The sequence below is a fragment of the Vipera ursinii genome (genome assembly GCF_947247035.1).
Source record: "Vipera ursinii genome assembly, chromosome: 2".
Lineage (NCBI taxonomy): Eukaryota > Metazoa > Chordata > Lepidosauria > Squamata > Viperidae > Vipera > Vipera ursinii.
In genome coordinates, this window is record NC_139513.1 from 73,611,390 (window position 1) to 73,633,266 (window position 21,877).

Sequence of the window (21,877 nt, forward strand, 5' to 3'; positions counted from 1 at the left end):
CTATTCTGAGGATTTTTACAGATTGTTTTCACATGCATGTGCATGCATAGCTGCTTCTGTTTAGCAAGTTGAAGCAGTGTTACATGCATAGAAAATCTGGGAAAACCCACAGAGCTGGCATCTGCAGAACATGGTGGCTTTGGTAGTTTGAAAAGATGTTCTTATAACATCATACTTTGTGAAGCATCCCTTTGAATGCTTTCCAAATTCATACCAAATAGAAGCTAACATCATTGAGTTCAATGGCCCCTTCCAACTCCATAATTCTGTGGTCTCCATATATTGTGGTTATGCCACAAACCCTGTCTGTTGTAAAAAAAAATGCTCCTGTGGGCACGTTGCTGCCACTCAGCCACCGAGTCAATATAATTTTGCCATTTATTGTCCCAAACAAAATATCCGATGGCCACAAAGCAAGACAAAGGAAGTACAGGTTTCCTCACAAGCCTTTCTGTTCTGGTAGATGGTTTCTGTTGTGTATGTAAATAGTTATTAACAAGGCACTTAATAGATTGCAAACAGATTGCAGCATAGTAAGGTTTAGAGCGGGAAATTAAGGTGCAATCATTGGACGCCATAACCTAGGAGCGGGAAAAGAGACTCCATTGATTGGTTACAGTTCTAACGCTTTCTCTATAAAAGGGTTGCAACATTTGACAGTTGACAGTTGACTTTGTGTATTCAATAAACTCGTTCATTGTTAACCCACTCTGAGTCCTCGTCTATTAGAACTAAACAACTGGCGACGAAGGTGGGATAGACAGAAGACCAGAGAATTGGCGGAATTGTCGCGAAAGGCGGCAAATTCAGAACGAGTCACAGTCAACCGAGCGGCCGCGGCAGAATAAGGAAAAAATTCTCCGAATGGCGCAAATCGGGTCATTGAAGGAATTCGACCCAAACTTCCCCGAAGATTGGGAAGAATACATTGGACAAGTCGAAGGGTTCCTGTTAGTGAACGGAATCACCGACGACCGTAAAAAAGCGGCTGCATTACTGACAATCTGCGGGACACCGGTCTACCGAGTCGCTGTCGGACTGTGTCAACCGCAACCAGTCTCAAGCGTGCCTTACGCCGACCTCCTTGCCAAATTAAAGGTCCACTTTACTCCCCAAAGATCTGAACTCTTTTGGCGGCGCATCTTCGAAAAGAGGAACCAGAGACCGGGAGAATCCATTCAAAAATTTGTCGCTGCTGTCAGGGAAGCCGCAGTACGATGTAAATACGATAATTTAGAAATAAGAATTCGGGACCGAGTAGTACTGGGCTTACGTGATGAACAACTACAAAACAGAATAATCGCCAAACCCACCGGCGATTTGCAGGAAGTGCTTGACGAACTTTTAACTTACGAGTCAACCGGGTATCGCGACCCCCCCCGCAGTAGCATGGCAGCGGCGCCCGAGATCAACCAAGAAGGCTATGTGGACTGCGGGGAGGTGGACCAGCAGTGGGAGGAAGAAATCGCCGAAGTCTCCAGGCGATTTGGAAAATTGGCGCCAAGACAACCCAGAAGCGAAGGGCCTGAACCTGGCCGCCGTCAACAAACCGCAACTCCGCAAAGACAACCGACTGGGTCACAACGACCTTGGCGGGACACCGCAACCAGACCGCACGACATTGACACCCAGAACCGGTGCGGCAGCTGCGGTGGCAACCATCCCCGCGCCTCCTGCCGATTCCGTTCCGCAAAGTGCCGGGCATGCGGCAAGACCGGCCACATCCAGGCCATCTGCAGGAACCGTGCTCGCGACAACCGCCTTAACGAAGTCGATGTGTGGCCTGAGGGTAAGGTAACCCCTAAGTCCAGTGGCAAGGAGACCCCTAAACCCCGGGTTAAAATCCCAAAGCTAGGGGAGGTGGCGCGAGTCAATGGGTGGAGGCTGGGAAAAGGTCACAATTTTCCAGTTGGAAAATTAAAAATCACAGTCCTTCTGCAAGGGGTCCCTTGCAGAATGGAAATAGACTCAGGGGCTTCAGTGTCAATAATTTCCACTGAAACCCTTGAGAGAATTGAACAAATAAGCGGAAAGAGAATTCTACTTAGTCCAACAAATATTCAATTAACGGACTTTCAAAAAAGTCCAATAAAAGTAAAAGGAAAGACCAGCCTTAGCGTAAAATTTAAGGGATTTAAGGGGGTTTTAGAATTAATTGTGACAGAGGGGAATAGGACCAGCTTAATTGGACTTAACTGGTTCCCTGCCCTGGGAATTTGGATCGGGGGAATAAATTCAGTGATTAAAAATAAGACCCTCGAATCAGTCTGCAATGAATTTGCAGACGTATTCGATGGATCTCTGGGCAAGTACAAAGGGCCCCCCATTAACTTTAACCTAGACCCCTCAGTAAAACCAATCAGGCTTAAGGCCCGAAGGGTACCTTTTGCCTTAAAGGGAAAAATCGAGGCCGAGCTTGACCGGCTTGTAGGCCAGGGCGTATTAGAACCTGTTGAGGGTGGTTTGTGGGAAACGCCGATTGTCACACCCCTCAAACCTAACGGGGATGTGAGAATCTGCGCTGACTACAAGGCCACCCTGAACATTGGAATGAAAAAGCATGCTTACCCGGTCCCGACGGTGAAGCAGGTCCTCGCCACGATCCAGGACGGCGCCATGTTTGCCAAGCTAGACTTGGCGCATGTGTACTTACAGTTGACTGTTTCTAAAGAGGCTGCAGAGGCACAGACGATTGTTACCCACAAGGGGGCGTTCCGAGTCCACAGACTGCAATTTGGAATTGCAGCAGCTCCAGGCATCTTCCAAGAAGTGATGGAGAGGACCTTAAAGGGCATACCTGGAGTATGCCCTTACTTTGATGATGTCCTAATAGCAGGAAAGGATGAGGAAATGTTAGTAGAGCGGCTGGAACAGGTACTGGGTAGATTTAGGAAGGCTGGATTGAAACTTAAAAAGGAAAAATGTAGCATAGGGGTTAAATCCACTGATTTTTTGGGGTTCAGGATTGACAAAAGTGGAATCCACCCTACCCCTGACAAAATTAAAGCAATTAAATGGGCCCCAGAACCAAGGAACAAGGCGGAACTACAGACCTTCCTTGGCTTGGTAAATTTTTACCACACGTTTGTGCCACACAAGGCTGCCATTGCAGAACCCCTCCACAGACTCTTAGATAAGAAGACCCCTTGGCAATGGCAGAACAAACACAAAGTGAGTTTCCAAACTTTAAAGGACATCCTTTCCAGTAAATCAACTGTAACCCACTTTATAGAAAACAAACCAATTTACCTGGCGTGCGATGCTTCGCCCTATGGTGTAGGGGCTGTGATCAGCCACTTAGACAACCAAGGAATACAAAGACCCATTGCATATTATTCCCGAACACTAACCAAGGCAGAGCGCAATTATGCTCAAATAGACAGGGAGGCATTAGCTATAGTGGCAGGAGTTAAAAAGTTCCACGACTACCTTTATGGTAGGAACTTTACCATACTGACCGACCACAAACCCCTGCTGGGACTGTTTACCACAGATAAACAGACTCCCCAAATTATGTCGCCCAGAATGCTGAGGTGGTCCATTTTCCTCTCAGCATACTCATTTTCCCTCCAATACAGACCTGGCAAGGACATGGGACACGCTGACGCTCTTAGCAGATTGCCCCTAAGCATAACAGAGGAGGACCCTGCACCTGTTGGACAAATAATGTCCCTACAGGACATTCCTGATTTGCCCCTAACTGCTAAAGACATAGCCGAGGCAACTAATAAGGACCTCACCTTAAAGAGAGTAATGGTCTGGGTCATGAGTGGTTGGCCTAACGCCAAACCGGACGAAAAATACAGTCCCTATTTCAGAAGGAAAGATGAACTGTCAGTTCATTTGGGATGCTTACTCTGGGGAACTCGTGTAGTTATTCCAGGAATCCACAAATCAGCTATTCTACTAGAATTACATGAGGGACATCCTGGAATAGTACGGATGAAGGCGTTGGCTAGGAGTCACTTGTGGTGGCCAGGACTGGACAACGACATTGAGGAATGTGTTGCCAATTGCCATCTGTGCCAACGTTCCAGGCCTGAACAACAACACATCCGTACGCATAAGTGGGAACTAGCTAGGAATCCTTGGTCCAGGATTCATATTGACTTTGCTGGACCTTTCCAAGGGTTAACGTTCCTAGTAGTGGTTGACAGCTACTCTAGATGGCTAGAGGTAGTACCAGTCAGTTCAGTAACTTCAGGTAGAACAATACAGGCATTAAGGGGCCTCTTTGCCACTCATGGGTTGCCGGATTTAATTGTGTCTGATAATGGGCCACAATTCACATCTATTGAATTTCAGGATTTCCTCAAGGCCAACTCGATTAAGCACAAGACTTCAGCACCCTTCCACCCATCCACCAACGGCTTGGCTGAACGAAATGTGAGGACCACGAAGGACGCTTTAAAAAGAATCATTCAAGGTGACTGGCATCAGAGACTGGCCGAGTTCTTGTTGGCCCAACACACGACCCCTTGTTCTGCTACAGGGAAAAGTCCAGCTGAAATGAGGTGGGGCAGGAGACTAACCACCAAATTGGACAGATTACACCCTGACAGACTTCAACCAAACATTGAATTGGACATTCCTAACAGAACATTTAAAGTGGGGGATTTGATCTGGGCCAGAAACTATGCCCAAGGGGACAAATGGATTCCTGGGGTGGTGACTGAAATCTTAGGTCCCCTGTCGTACACTATTGAGGGGGAAGGGAATAGGATCTGTAAAAGACACATAGACCAGCTGAGGAAAAGATCTAGTGGATGTGTGCCAGTAGAGGGGGACCAAAGCATACTAGGGGGAAACAGTACATCCAGGTTCAGCGATAACAACAGGCCAGAGAGTGGCGTAGAGGATAGGCAAAATGACCCATCCCCCGGTACCCAACAACAACAATTCAGTCAAATTGAATGGGAAATACCCCTGCGAAGTAGGCCAGTGACCACTGATTTCCAAACACAAACTAATACACAAGACAGCAACAGGGAAACATCTGAGTCCAGTAACCCAGAGCCCAGGTCCAGCAGTGACAAGCAGCCAAGCAGTCAATCAGGAAGAGGGGTCCCTAGCAGCCAAAGTAACAGATACCCTTCTAGAATACATAGGCCACCAAAATACTTAAAGGATTTTGTAAAGAAATAACATCAACTGGGGGGTAAGGGGTGTTGTGTATGTAAATAGTTATTAACAAGGCACTTAATAGATTGCAAACAGATTGCAGCATAGTAAGGTTTAGAGCGGGAAATTAAGGTGCAATCATTGGACGCCATAACCTAGGAGCGGGAAAAGAGACTCCATTGATTGGTTACAGTTCTAACGCTTTCTCTATAAAAGGGTTGCAACATTTGACAGTTGACAGTTGACTTTGTGTATTCAATAAACTCGTTCATTGTTAACCCACTCTGAGTCCTCGTCTATTAGAACTAAACAGTTTCCTGGCTCTTGTCACCAGTGCCATCTATATTTGCAAACTGACAGGCAAGTACTATGAAATAATATATCCATAAAGCACAGATAAATCTAGCATTCTACATAGACGGTATCCTCCACGCTGAAGGGGTATGCCACTCTCCTACTGGGGTGGTGTTCTTGCATATGTCATCTATTGGGGCCTTCATTCCATGCCAGGTGGAATAGAAGAAACCGTGCGAAGATCAGAGCCAAATATATTTGCGGCTGCCCGTCTTTCTTTCTTTCTTTCTTTCTTTCTTTCTTTCTTTCTTTCTTTCTTTCTTTCTTTCTTTCTTTCTTTCTTTCTTTCTCTTTCTTTCTTTCTTTCTTTCTTCTTTCTTTCTTTCTTTCTTTCTTTCTTTCTTTCTTTCTTTCTTTCTTTCTTTCTTTCTTCTTTCTTTCTTTCTTTCGCACTCTCTTCCTCCCTTCCTTCTCATTTAACCGTCTGTGAGGAAAAAGACAGATTGTTCTTGCCAAGGGTTTTGAAAATATGAAATCAGTGCAAGAGTTGCATATGGCCCTAAGGCTGCAGGTTGCCCATTTCTGCCCTCCAGAAATTGCATGGTGAAAATTGGACTGCGAGGTCATGCCATTCCCTTGAATCATCAGTGCAGAGGCCCTAGTTAACTAGGATAATAGACTGGGTGAAGGTTAATAAACTGAGAGTTGATTCAGAAGACAGGAGTATTATTTGTGGATGATTAACCTGTTAGGTTGAATACTCCACTCCCATAAAAGGGGTCAGAGCAACACTTATGGAATGCTCTTGGATCCACTGCTGTTGCTAGAGGCACATGCAATGTTAATGGAGTCATGTGCCTTTCATTAGACTAGGCCAGAATGAGCAACCTGTTGTTCTCCAAGTGTTTCTGGACATGTTCCAGATAGCAAGATCATTAACCAATGGCAAAGCATCCTGGGAGGTGTAACCCAAAATATCCGGGAGGCACCCAATTGCCTAAGTGATGCCTTGGGAAAGTTTTATTCATGTTCGGGGAATCCTTATTGTACATCACATGTGGAAATTTTGGAAACTAATTCTGCTAATTTGTTAATGGGGATTGATCGATCACATTATTCCACATTTTGCCATTTATTCATTTTTATATTGGCTGGAGCTGGCTAGAAGGAAAATAACTTTTGAGTAGTGATACCATCTGAGGAATGATCTCCCCAAAGAGGCTCATTTGAGGTCTAAAGTATGGTAATTCTAGTGCCAGATAAATATATTTTTGGTTCCTGACAGCTTAATTCCTACTGTTGATTTCTACTTATTTGTAATGAATGACTATTTACCATGCCAAAGAAACAATTCAGCTTAAAGTAAAAATGGCAAAAATCAAGTATGGCAGTGAAAGAATTAAGGTCATGACAGCTAAGGGAAAAAAACCCTCTATGGTATCCCTCTTCCCTGTGCTTATTTTGCTTAATGATTAATTCAGCCCTATTCCCAACCAAGCCCATTGATTCAGCAGTGATAGAGGTGTTGAAGCAAGGTGGGAATACTATCCAGATTATTCCTTCTCTCTCTCTCTCTCTCTCTCTCTCTCTCTCTCTCTCTCTCTCTCTCTCTCTCTCTGTGTGTGTGTGTGTGTGTGTGTGTGCACCTTCAAATCAGTGTTGACTACTGTTGCCTGCCTGGACTAATCCCTGTAGTTTTCTTGGCAAGATTTCAGAAGTGGTTTGCCATTACCTTCTTCTTAGGGCTAATTGAGACTGGCTGGCCCAAGGCTACCCAGTTGATTTAGTGCCCAAGGCGGGACTAGAACTCACAGTCTCTTGATTTTTAGCCCAGTAGCTTAACTGCTAAGCAAACTGGCTCTCATGGAATGGGAAGAGGAGGCAGGATGGTGGGCTGGCTCTCTGAGAGTCTTCCCTTGGGATAAGATGGATTATATAAGGATATTTATTTATTTATTTAGCTTATGAAGATGGTACAATTAATCAGGAAATTATAATGTTTGTATAGTTATTTGGCTGCTGGAGTACACTACTAGTTTGTTTAGTCTGCATGCATGCTATCCAGGGTGTACCACAGGGGGCAAACTAACTCTGCACCAGAATGATGAGTGGCATCCTACAGCAACATCCAGGGCCTTCTCTCACCACGAATGTCACCTCGCAGTGTTACAATCAGGCAGGCCCAGCACTGGCAAGGGTCCAACCATCCTCATGAAACACTGCCAGAGTTCCCCCATGGAGTGGTACCTATTTATCTACTCGTGTGTAATATGGTTTTGAACTGCTAGGTGGGCAGAAGCTGAGGCAAGTGATGGGAGCTCACTCTGCCCCACGGTGCTAGGACTTGAACTGCCGGAGCAAAGATCATCTCTGGTGTCTTTGAGCCACTGTCTTTGTATGCCTCTTGTACAAATCCAAATCTGAAAAATCAGAGACTCTTCCATGGGGTATGGATGTGGGTCAGTTTTTTTTCTTTGCATTTCTGGGTGCAGAAGAGGAGCAATCATCTATGTCCCTATTTCAGAATATTTGGAATCTCCCAATGAACCCTTATCTACACTCTATAAGGCCTGTACTACACTCTGTAGAACATTATATAGTCCTGTTGCTCTTCTGAGGTGGGATTGCACATCCTTCTGTGCAGGCCTCCGAGCTGTTGTCTATTTTTTTCCATAAAGGAAAATACACTAAGTCTCTTTTTTCCTTTTACAGTTCTCGGGACTGAAGTTTCAGGGTGTTTTGTGACTCCATTTTCATTACACAAATAGATGGCTTGACTGCACTTCACTTCAAATTGTACATTCAGTCATGGGAGATGTGCGAAAAAAAGTATTAAAGAATTATACATTAACTGCTACTGCTATAGCATTATTCTCTTTAAGCTTCAAACTTTAGGAATAACTTTAGGTCAAAGTTACATAATGTTTATTTCCTATTGCAGGGAATGTCTATATAAGAAGTACACAGCTGCAGGAAAAATAGGCATTGCTAATTTTTCATTTTGCATACAGTTGTTAAGTCCAAGTTCAAGTTCACTATAAACCATGGAGACGCACTAAATGACTGAGCCAGTCAGTCTCTGCAGCCAGTCTATCTCACAGGGATATTGTGAGAGAAAATGAAAAGAGGCAATGCTACATATGCTGCTCTGAGCTCCCAAGGAAAGACTGTACTATTTATATTATTCATTGGTCATCACGATGTAAAAAAGATGTCGAGACTCTAAAGAGAATACAGAGAAGAGCAACAAAGATGATTAGGGGACTGGAGGCTAAAACATATAGGGAACGGTTGCTGGAATTGGGTATGTGTAGTTTAACGAAGAGAAGGATGAGGGGTGACATGATAGCAGTGTTCCAATATCTCAGGGGCTGCCACAGAGAAGAGGGAGTCAAGCTATTCTCCAAAGCACCTGAAAGCAGGACAAGAAGCAACGGATGGAAACCAATCAAAGAGGGAAGCAACCTAGAACTAAGGAGAAACTTCCTGACAGAACAATTCATCAGTGGAAAAATCTGCCTGTAGAAGCGGTAAATGCTCCAACATTGGAAGTCTTTAAGAAGAGATTGGACAGCCATTGGGTCTGAAATGGTATAGGGTTTCCTGCCTGAGCAGGGGGTTGGACTAGATGACCTCCAAGGTCCCTTTCAACTTTTATATTTTTTATTGTTATTGTTATTATTTTATTATTGTTGCTGTTATTGTTATAAATCTAACAAATAAGCAAATGCATTTCTTAATAAAAGAAGGAAAATCGTTCAACGTCGTGATAAACATCTTCAATTTCAAATACAGTAAGATTGGTGTGAGAAATAATTCAAGATAACCTGCACTCCTAAATCTCACTTTGGGGGAGGGGCTATTGTAGCTCCCCAAATTTGTGCTGTCCAAATGCCAAAAATGAGCGGCGCAGTTTTCTTGCATTTTGACAGGTGAAAAAGTTTAAATTAGGCTTCTTTATAAGCAACTTTGATTCCTTCCCTTAAATATTGTCTTCTAGTGGGACTTAGGATGCAGTGGCTCAGTGGGTTAGGACGCTGAGCTTGTCAATCAGAAGGTCGGCAGTTTGGCAGGTCGAATCCCGAGTGCCTCATAGCAGAGTGAGCGCCTGTTACTCGTCCCAGCTTCTGCAAACCTAGCAGTTCAAAAGCACGTAAAAATGCAAGTAGAAAAATAGGGACCACTATGGTGGGAAGGTAACAGCGCTCCGTGCGCCTTTGGTGTCTAGGCATGCCGGCCACATGACCACAGAGACGTCCTCGGACAAGCGCTGGCTCTTTGGCTTTGAAACGGAGATGAGCACCGGCCCCTAGAGTCGGAAACGACTAGCACGCATGTGCGGGGGAACCTTTACCTTTACCTTTTAGTGGGACTTAGCAAGTGTGCCTTTTGTGTGGTGGCCCCCTACCCTGTGGAACATTTTCTTTCCTGATGATCCAGGAGGCTCCCATCATTTTAGCCTTCCAGAGGGCCACAAAGAGCAGGCTCTTCCCCCAAGCAGTAGGACAGAGAGATGGGAGTCCATGGATGGTCTGTTGAGACATCCCTGAAAAACAATGGAGATGCCAGTTTTGGAGTTTTGGGGTTTTCTTGCTGTTGGAAACTGCCCAGAATTCTGCTTTAAGATGGGCAGCCATACAAATCTTTAAAATAAAATAAATACTAAAATCCAACTGGGTATGAGTTTGGAAGTTGAGCACCCTCTAGTGCAACAGTGATGTTACTGCCAACCTCCACTTTCCCAAATGTAATGTCAAATCTTTAAATCAAAGTGTACAGAAACTCTTCAGGCATCTTGACATTTATATATGTTTCTGAGTGGGTAAAAAAGCCGTAACGTAGCAAACCTATTCAGTTTACAAAATCCAGGGGTTCTCAGTCAAATGAGAATGTGCAGAAAGAAGAGAAGTGTGTCTTCTGCTTTATGCCCACAGTAGTATCCAGTTCAAGCTGTAAACTTTGAGGAGTACAGAGAAACTAGCAGGTACTGTAACACACAACTTAATGGAGCTACATGGTGTTTTAAGCCTTTATGATCTTCTATGGCTGTGGTGGTGAACCTATGGCACGTGTGCCACAGCAGGGCATGCAGAGCCCTCTCTGTGGGCACGTGCGCCGTCACCCCAGTCCTGGGTTTTATAAAACCTTTTCACTTTAGGCCTCCACTGCTGTGTGCAAAAAATAGTTCAATCAATCGATTTCAACTTCTTGCGGGAAAAAAGGATCTCGTAAAGTTGGAATTGATTGATTGAACTTTTTAGTCCCACCCAGTCTGCCATTACCACCACAGCCACACCCACCCAATGGCCCACGCCCACCCAATTAGCCACACTCATCCAATGGACCACGCCCACCCAATGGGTCACGCCCACCCAGCACCCGACGATACATAAGTGGGTTTTGGGTTGCAGTTTGGGCACTCGGTCTCTAAAAGGTTTGCCATCACTGTTCTATGGGATTTGAATAAAGGGATTTTCCCATATTTCACAGGGGAAGAGAGGGGTGGGGAGGGAGAATTTACAGGAGGACGGGGTCAACCTAGTTTCCTAAGCACCCGAAGGCCAGACAAGGAACAACGGATGGAAATTGATCAAGGAGCGATGCAACCTGGAAATAAGGAGAAATTTCTTGACAATGAGAACAATCAACCAATGGAACAGACTGCCTTCAGATGTTGTTGGTGTTTCATCACTGGAGGCTTTCAGGAAGAGACTGGACTGCCATTTGTCAGAAATGGTGTAGGGACTCCTGCTTGGGCAGGGAGTTGAACTAGATGACCTACAAGGTCCCTTCAACTCTGTTCTGATATTTGTCATTATGTTATTATCTTAACGGATCACGTCTGAATCAGGTATAATTTGTCCTCCTTGATCACTACAGAGGGCAACTAAGCAGAAGATAGGCAACTATCCTGCAGCTGGATAGAAAGAAGAGAGAAGAACCTTAGGAGTGGCAGCTTTATTGAACTCTGAGGCGGAAAGCTTTTTTAAAATCAGTATTAGGTTTTCATTCCCAGAGACATTCCGATAATACTAAATTATTTATTTATTTATTTATTTATTTGTTTGTTTGTTTGTTTGTTTGTTTGTTTGTTTGTTTTTATAAACCGCCCTTCTCCCGAGGGACTCGGAGCGGTGTACAGAGTAAGGTAGGTATACAGATTGAACAATAGTGAAAAACAATAGTAAAAAACAACTGAGACCCCAAGAGCTATCAGGCCAGGCCGGACTGCTGGAACAGGTAAGTTTTTAAATCACGCCGGAAGGTGCGCAGGTCGGGGGCCATCCGGATTTCGGTTGGCAAGCAGTTCCAGAGGGCTGGCGCACCCACTGAGAATGCCCTCCCCCTGGGGGCCACCAGCCGACATTCCTTGAGCGGTGGCACCCTGAGGAGGCCCTCTCTGTGGGAGCGCACAGGACGGAGGGGTGTTGACGTTGGCAGAAGGTGCTCCCGTAGGTAGTCCGGACCCATGCCATGTAGGGCTTTGTATGTCATTGTTAGCACCTTGAATTTCACTCGGAAGGCAACCGGAAGCCAGTGCAGCTCACGGAGGAAGAGGTGTGATATGGGAGTATCGGGAGGCCCCCAAAAGTGTCCGTGTAGCTGCACTTTGCACCAGTTGAAGCTTCCGAGTGGATCTCAAGGGCAGCCCCATGTAGAGAGCGTTACAGTAGTCTAGGCGAGAGGTCACAAGTGCATGGGTGACTGTACGTAAGGCATCCAGGTCCAGATAAGGTCGTAATTGGCGCACCAGTCGAACCCGGGAGAAGGCCCCCTTGGTCACAGCTCCTATGTGATCTTCCAGGGATAGCTGCGAGTCTAGGAGGACACCCAGGTTGCGGGCCCTATCAACAGGGGGTAATAACTCATCCCCGATGTTAAGGGGTGGAATGATCTGAGTATCCTGGCTTGCCGGTACGTACAGCCATTCAGTCTTGTCCGGGTTGAGTTGAAGCCTGTTCCTCCCCATCCATTCCCGGACCGCTTTCAGGCAGCGGGACATCACGTTGAGGGCATCACTGATGCTGTTTGGAGTTGAGATGAAAAGCTGGGTGTCATCAGCATACTGATGGTACCCTACTCCAAAGCTACGAATGATCTCACCCAGCGGTTTCATGTAGATGTTGAACAGGAGAGGCGAGAGGACCGACCCCTGAGGGACTCCGCAAACGAGAGGCCTCGGGGTCGACCTCTGTCCCCCTGCCAGCACCGACTGCGAGCGACCCTGGAAAAAGGAGGAGAACCACCACAGAAACGTGCCTCCCACTCCCAGTCCCCTGAGGCGCCGCAGCAAGATACCATGGTCGATGGTATCGAAAGCCGCCGAAAGGTCTAATAAGACTAGGACAGAGGAATGGCCCCTGTCCCGGGCTCTCCAGAGATCATTCATCAGAGCGACCAATGCCGTCTCCGTGCTGTAGCCCGGCCTGAAGCCCGATTGGCACGGGTCTAGATAAACCGCTTCATCCAGGACCTGAGGAAGTTGATGCGCCACCACGCTCTCAACAACCTTCTCAAGGAAGTGAAGATTGGAGACTGGACGAAAGTTATTCAATGAGGTTGGGTCCAAGGTGGGCTTCTTGAGGAGAGGTCTCACCACCGCCTCCTTCAAGGCGGTGGGAAAGTGACCCTCGCTCAGAGAAGCAGAGATGACCGCCAGAAACCAGCCTCATGTCCCCTCTCGAGCTGCATAAGCCAGCCAGGAAGGGCACGGGTCCAGTAAGCATGTGGAGGAGCTCAACCTCCTCATAATCCTGTCCACTTCCTTCAGAGTCACAGGATCAAATTCCTCCCAGATGACATCGACAAGACTGTCCATGTCCTGTTCCTCCAACTCTGCCCAGTTGGAGTCCAGGCCGGTTCGAATCCGAGCGATTTTATCCAACAGATATTGACCGAATTCCTCGGCTCGACCCTGCAAGGGTTCCTCCCTCACCTCTTGGTTCAGTAGGGAGCAAGTCACTCTGAACAAGGCAGCCGGGCGATTATCTGCGGACGCGATGAGGGTGGAAAAGTAGTTGGATTTTGCCACCCTTATCGCTGCGAGATAAGACCTGGTGAGGATTCTTAGTCGCAATCGGTCGGATTCGGATCGACTGGATCTCCAACGGCTCTCTAGGCCCTGTCTCCGACGCTTCATCTCCCGGAGCTCTGCGGTGAACCATGGGGCTCGCTGGGATCTGCGCCGGGTCAGGGGCCGCAGGGGTACAACTCGGTCCAGAGCCTCCATGGCTACCCTTTCCCAGGCTTCCACTAAGGCATCCGCCGAGCTGTGAGCAGGGAGTGCATGTGGGTCCCCAAGCGCTGCCTGGAACCTATCAGGGTCCATTAGGCGCCTAGGGCGGTACCATATGGTTGGCACCGTGCACCCACGGCGGGGGGTGGCAAAGGGGAAGTCTAGCCGTAGGAGGTGATGATCGGTCCATGACAGGGGCGTAACGGTCGTGGTGCCCCCACCGATATCATCACGCCACCGTCCAGACAAGAACACCAAGTCGGGGGTGTGGCCTCCCTCATGAGTCGGTCCAGAAATTATTTGCGACAGGTCCATGGCCGCCATGGAAGCCATGAACTCCCGAGCTAGTTCGGACGATCCTCCCAGGGACGGTAGGTTAAAGTCGCCCAAGACCATGAGATACTGCTTGTCAACAAAACTGGATTTAGTATGAAGTGGGGCCTTGTTGAATAGGTGGGTGGAGTTAGCCAGAAATCCACCCACTGATTGTCCACCCAAGCAGCTTCCATGTTCTAGAATGGAGTTATTCAGAAAACAGTTTTGAGGTGGAGGGATTGATAAGATGGAGCTGCATATAAATCAAGGAGGGACAAGATCCTTGCCATTGGTCAGGTAGAGTTGCTCCACATATATTGGTTCCCTTTAAGAATGATTAATTATATCTGTCACCCCTTTTTTCAAGGAGTTTTAATTAGTTCAGTCATCCTTGGAGTGACCCTGCTGTGTTGGCTTTAGCAGGTAGAAAGGGATCACATTTAAGAGTGGACCAATGCTGTTGGCTGAGCTCTGCTCTACTCAGTTTTCCCGTCTCACGCCTTCTTTTCCAGCTGATGATAATCTAGCTGTCACCATAGGGTGCTGAACAATTATGTTCTGAATGTTATCAGCTCAAATAAATTTATCCAGGATATGGATACAGCCTTCTCTTTTTAGAACACGACTCTTGCATTTCTTTTGGAATTAGGGTTTAGCCATACCCACTTTTATATATATATCAGCCACTTTTTGTAGTGAAAAATAATCTACTTACTAATTCCTGTATTTCTGATCTGTTACTGCAAACAAAAATGGTGCCAAAGGGAAAATTATATTTCTGTCACATAAATGTTTTCTTACTTTTCCACAGAATATTAAACCAGTTAACTTCAGCTATATCAATGACTATATCCCCGTTTCCTAAACCTGATATAATGATGATTGATGTCTTTATAGGGTAGATGAGGACCTAGAGAAAGAAAAGGCCTGGCATCCCACCCACTTGCAACTGACCGTCCTGCGCGCCTGCTCCCTGCGCCCTAAGGGAAGCACAGGAGCCAGCAACCCTTACGTTGTGATTCAGCTTCAAAAGCAGAAATTTAGGACCTCTGTAGCACTTCACAACCTGAGCCCTGAATGGCACGAAGAGTGCACACTACAACTGCCAACTGTGCTGGATGACTCAGAAGAACATGGCCTTATCCTTACTGTCATGCACCAATCTGTTCATCACTTCAACCAATTCTTGGGCAGGGTCAATTTGCCTCTTGCCCAGCTTTTTCAAGACAAAACAAAGAGGAGAAATGAGTGAGCACAATCAGTTCTGTTTCAATTTAGGAGAGATAAGCAGACTTTACTTATCTTAGCCACGGAATGGGATTGGGAGGATACAGCATGGAAGTGATAGTCCTGAATTTCCCTAGCCTTAGAGAAGTGGACAATACCATAGAAGACAGTTTAGGAAGGAATTATATAGCCAGGGATTTTTTTTTAAATCCCATTTATATCCTGCCCTTCTCCGAAGACTCAGGGCAGCTTACAATCTAAAGCACAAATCAATGTACTTAGCAATTTATATTGCCATATAAATCCTCCATATACTCTGGCTATATGCAAACAGGTAGTAAAGAAAACCAACTAAAGCAAAAGCAACATAGACAGTAGATCACTAATTAACATCAACATTCCCTGGCAACATACCATCAAAAAAACAACCCCACAATACCCTTACACCCAGATGAAGAAGATGAATTTCTATACAGGGGTGCTGTATACCACCTCTGAAAATTTAGGGATAGAGGCCTTCACACAAAATGTTTACCAACTTGTCTGTCTTAAAATGAGAGAAGAGGGAAATTATTATACACAAAATTGAAAAGTAATCGTATCAGCTATATTTAAATTGAATTGATGTAATTTAAGTTTAGTCTTTGTCCTGATCAGATCCATTACCTTTTGGCCCATGGTCCTTGGTAAGGATTTCAGTAACTTAAGTAGTGTCCTAGTCTGAAAAAAGACTACCCCCCCTTTTTTTTTAACAGAGTGATTTTAAAATATCAATAAATCGCTTGAAATGGCAGTAGCATTGAAGAGTACTACAAGTCAAGCACTAAAGGTAATTGCATTTTTTTTTCTGCAGGTGGTTTGTGCTGCAATCTCGACCAGGAAAGAAAGAGAAGATCAGAGGACAGCTGCAGCTTGACATCCAGTTCTTACAGATCTCATCACCAACCAGTGAGCCAGCAGTGAACTCTCCTGGAACTTGGACCTTCTTCACCAGATTTTGTGGAAGCAAGAAGGGCAGGAAGTACAAAGTCTACAAAGAAACTCTGTCTCAGTCATCTAGCCTGGTATGTCCAACAGGATGAAATTTCTTTTCTTTTCTTCAAGTGTAAACTGAAAAATGCAGCTAAAAAAATACTGAAGTTCATTTTACTTGTCTGCTTATTTAGTTATTTAAACTAATTTGCACAGCCCCCAACTGATCAATTGCCAACTCTGGACAGTAACATACAATGAAAAATCAAAACAGCACCATCAAGATAAAAAAAAGACCCCAGTAAAGGATAACTCACATTCAGCTCAGCACCAGGAGAAAATCCAGGTTTTCAAGTCCAAAAGGTTTAGAGCCATCTAAATCTCAGAAGGATCCAGAGGATGGGCACTGCATCAGAAAAGGAATGTTTCCTGGGTCGCCCCAAATGACACCATTTTATAGAGGGTATCTGGGGCATACCTACTCAAGGTGTCATAGGATTGACCAGGGGTAGGCAACCTTGGCTCTTTTATGACTCATGGACTTCAACTCCCAGAATTCCTGAGCCAGCCATGCTGAGGGGAAAGGGAGAGGTTTCTATGCTGAGTCATGCTGGCTCAGGAATTCTGGGAGTTGAAGTCCACGAATGATAAAAGAGCCAAGGTTGCCTACCCCTGGAATAGACAGACCCAATTGAAGATGGGTAGTCCCATGAATCACCCAGCCTTATCTCTTGTAGGGCATTATAGTGGTAACCAACATCTTGAATTGCACCTGAAACCCTACTAGGAATCAGTGCAGCTAGCAAAGCAGTGGTATTACATGGAAATATGCTGCATTTGACATCAGTTTCCAGATGATCTTGAGGGGCAGTCCTATGTAAAGTGCATTGCAGTAGTCTAATCTGCTGCCATGGTATTTATTTTCTTCTGAACCTGTATAAAATTTGAGAACACATAGGCATTTTAACATACGACAATTAATTTAATCTACACCAACACTAACAGGGTAAGGCTCTAGAACAGGCATGTCAAACTCACAACGTCATGTGCTGTTACGCAACCTATTGGGACTTTTTCCCCATTGCCGGCAATGGGGTGGGTGCAGTTTTGGCGTGATGCATCCGGCCCGCAGTTCGGCAGTTTGACATGCCTGCTCTAGAATATAAAATGAGAGCAAAACCTACTCCTTACTTACATTGATGATGTTACCTAGTTTGGTAATGAATCATCTGTAAGAAAACAATTAAGCTCAGCGAGTACCAGGGATCCCTTACTAAAGTAAAATTGTTTTTCCCATATTTATAATTGCAGTGCAAAGTCTCCATTAGTCAGGGTTTTACATAAATAATTAAAAATAGTTATCTTCCATTTCCATCATTTATAAAGATTGGAGATGGTGTTAGAATTACAGCTAAAAACAAATGCTATGGTGCATATGAGCTTTGGTGGTCAGTAGTTAGAATTCAGTATTGCAGGCAAACTCTGTCCATGGCCAGGAGTTCGATCCTGGCCAGCTCAAGGTTGACTCAGACTTCCATCCTTTCAAGGTTAGTAAAATGGGAACCCAAATTGTTGGGGGCAATATGCTGACATTGTAAATCACTTAGAGAGGACACTATGTAAAGCATTATGAAGTGGTATATAAGTCTAATGTGCTAAGTGCTAAAGTGCTGTACAATGTCCTTCAACATGTACAGAGAAAGAACTCTTACTGGCAAGAGAAAATACTCTTTCTTGACATGACCTAATATCGTTAGTTTGAATCCTACTTATTTTACATACTTTTTACATGTGCTATATTTCTGTGACCTATTTTAAACCTATTTTACTTGCTCAGTGTGGAATGTTAGATGTCTATAATTAGAAGATGCCCCAACACGAATAAAGAAGGCAAGCAAGCTAAAAACAAAAGTGATCTAAATAAATCTAATCTTGGCTTAAAATACTATGCTATAATTTTATTGCCCAAGTTCAGTATAACACAGCTCAAGAACTGGATATTTTTTGGTTCTCCAGCTTTTATTGGAATTTAATTCCTATCAGCCTCAACCATTGTAGCTAATAGTCATGTGTAATGGGAGCTGTACTTCAACAGCAGCTGAAGAGCTGTACATTTTCCACTCTTGGGATAAAGGCTTTTTGAACTCTGTGAATCAGCCAATAAAATATAACCTACAGGAAAGACTTAATTCTCCTTCTCCCTCAGTTCCTATTATAAAGCAATTGTATAAATCTATTGAAATGCTAATTGCTTTCATTCTTTTTTTAAAAAGCCAATTGTAGTGTCCACATAGCATGCTATATATGGAATAAATAAATTCTGGTATGACTTAATGGGGTGGCTTGGTTCATACAATATACAGATAATTGCTGGGTTCCCACAATACCTTGAATCACAAGCTAGCTTTTAGCCTATTCTTAGCATAAATCTCATTGTGTAAATCTGATTGTGTACATTACAGCCAATTGGGCATTGGGTAATGATCCTCAAAGATTAGCTACAATGGTTGAAGCTGATAGAAATTAAATTCCAATACCGGCTGTGTTATACTGAATTTGGACAATAAAATTATAGCATAGTATTTAAAACCAACATTAGTAGATTATTAGTATATCAAAGATTATGCTCAAGGAGCATAAACTCAAATACAGTTATCTGCATTGCTCAAACCGAGACAAAATATCTCCAAGGTACCGTCTGCTTCTTTTCTCCAGGCTAATAATGAAGATTCGTCTTCTTCAAGCATCAGCACCGAGCTGGAGGCTGCAGCAGAGAAATCTGGGGCCAGTCTTAGCAGTTCTTTGCACATGGCAGCAGGTGAATAATTAAGGAACATACCAGCTATACAGAGCAACAGAAGGGAGTTAAAAACCCTTTCTTCAATTAATCAGTTAATTTTCTCTCTTGCTTTTGGCTAATCCACTGCCTTTTATAGGTAGTCCTTGACTTACAACAATGCATTTAGTGACCGTTTGAAGTTACAAGAAGTGACTTTATGACCATTTTTCATACAAACCATCACAGCATCCCCATGGTCATGCAATCAAAATTTGGATGGTTGGCAACTGGCTTATTTTTATGATGGCTGCAGTGACCCGGGGTCTTGGAATCACCTTTTGTGACCTTTTGACAAGAGATAGTCAATGGGGAATCCAGATTCACTTCACAACAGTGTTACTAACTTAACAACTGAAGAGAGTCACTTAACAATTGTGGCAAGAAAGGTGGTAAAGTGGGGCAAAACTCACTTAACAACTGTCTTGCTTAGCAACAGAAATTTTGAGCTCAATTGTGGTCGTAAGTTGAAGACTCTCTGTTTAACTTGAAGTCATAAGGCTAATGAAGGCTCCAATAGTTCCCATCTATGGCAAGTGCTAATTCCTTCCTAATTCCTTCAGAGATGCCATTATTCCTCAAAACTATTAAATAGATTAAAAACACACCCTAGAATAGATGCAGTGATGGGATTCAGATATGTGAACAACCAGTTCTCTGTGTGGAAGCCACTTCCGGAAGTCCATCCTGGGCCTGGGCAACAAAAAATTATCTACCGGTTCTGCCGAACTAGTGCGAACCGGCTCAATCCCACCACTGCCTAGATGGCATCAGTTGTAAAATCCTACTCATTTCATATTCAGCTAGCAACAACTACAGCTTATTAACAGTATATTTCATTATTTTGATAATAAAATGTAAAGAACCAGAGAGGTAAATGATAAGTATACAGCTTGCTCCAACAGATTCACATGGCTGAACATTACGACCTGGAAACTCATGATTAAAGAATTCTAGATTCTGAATCATTAAAAAAGGTACTCTTTTCTATTAGGGGATAATTCAGATAAAAATTGATACAAAAAATTGGTCCACTTTTTATTACTAGCCAAGCATTCAGCAAACGTAAGGGGAAAAAAAACCCATTTTTGATTAGAAATTGAATGACAAGTTGTTATTCCAACGTGCATTACAGGAATGTAAAAAAACCAAGCTTTTTAAAATAAATATAACTTCAGTAATGTCAGAGACAATCATATGGGAGACAAGAAAAGCTTATTAGAAATTCTTATGATGTTTGCAACAATTCTGAAGAAAAAAACACCAATGGACATGTTTGGAAAAAAATAAAACTAGAACAAACTTAAGCTCACAGATATGAAGACAAGTGTATAAAGTTAAATAACAATTAGATATTAGGAATGGAAGAATCCCAAAAGATAAAATATGTCAAAAAAGCGCATTTCCGGAATGCAAATAATTGAGGAAGAAAGAGAGGGAGCAAATTGTTGTATGCAAGACCAGAAACCACAGAAGAACTTACAGGATTGCTACAATACTAGCTGAGTGTTTGAGGTACTGCATTTCTGAAATAAAAGCCTACAGATCAGTCTATATTCCGAAGAATAAAATGAAGGACAATATACTAAGAGATTTATAAAACAGGTAGTCCTTGACTTACAATACTTCATTTAGTGACCTTCCAAAGTTACAATATCACTGAAAAGTATTTTATGATCATTTTTCACGCTTACAACCATTGCAACCTCCCCATGATCACGTGATCAAGATTCAGACGCTTGGCAACTGACTCACGATTGTAACGGTTGCAGTGTCCCGGGGTGATGTGATCACCTTTTGTGACCTTCTGACAAGCACAGTCAATGAAGAAGTCAGATTCACTTAACAACCGTTACTAATTTAACAGCTGTAATGATTCATTTAACAACTGTGGCAAGAAAGGTCCTAAGATGGGATGAAGTTCACTTAATAAACGTTTTGTTTCAGCAACAGAAATTTTGGGCTCATTTGTGATCCTAATTGTGGACTACCTGTAAGTGCATTAGAACAGCTCAACGATAAGAAAAAGAAGGTAGTAGTAATATTTTTAGATGCAGAAAAAGCCCTTGACCACTAGGAGTAATCTTTCTTATTAACAGTTTTAAGCAAAATTAATCCAGGACAAGAATTTAAAACTTGGATGGAGAGCATATATCAGTGGCAAATAGCAAAGAACATAGCATGTGGTATCTTCTCTACATGTTTTTCAGTAAAAAAATATACCGAAGAAAAATATCCATTTTTTTCCTTATTATTTGTAAATGTTTTAGTAGCTTTGGCAGACAAGATCCAGAAACAAATATTTGGAATCAAGATTCAGCAAGAAGAATTACAACTTGAAATGTCATACAGATGATCTAACCCTAAGCACTATGCAATCAGAATGCTATAAGAATGCTGATGCAAATAATCAAAGACTTTGGTGAATTCTCCAGGTACCAAAATATTTTAATTCCAGAAGAAAACTTTTTGAAAAAAATCTGGTAGTGGGCTCTTTTTTTAAAAAAACAACAACAACAAATGTTTGGGATTTTATTTAACAATATGTAATAAAGACCTATCTCTGAACAGTTATGATAAATTATGGAAAAACTAAAAAAAGGTGGAAAAATCTAAAGCATTCTGGGCTAAGACATATTGTGGCAAAAAAATGAACATACTAGACAAGATGAATTTATTTTAAATGGTACTAATTTCAATCTCATACAAAATCTTACAGGATTGGCAAAGAATTGCATGAGATTTATATGGAGCAGGAAAAAAAAACCCTGAGACTTAAGATTTTGCAACATTCAGAAAAAAATAGATAACGTCTCAGTTTCTAACATTAAAGGACATTTTTGTCTAAGCAGTCTATCGTGCATGACAATGGATAA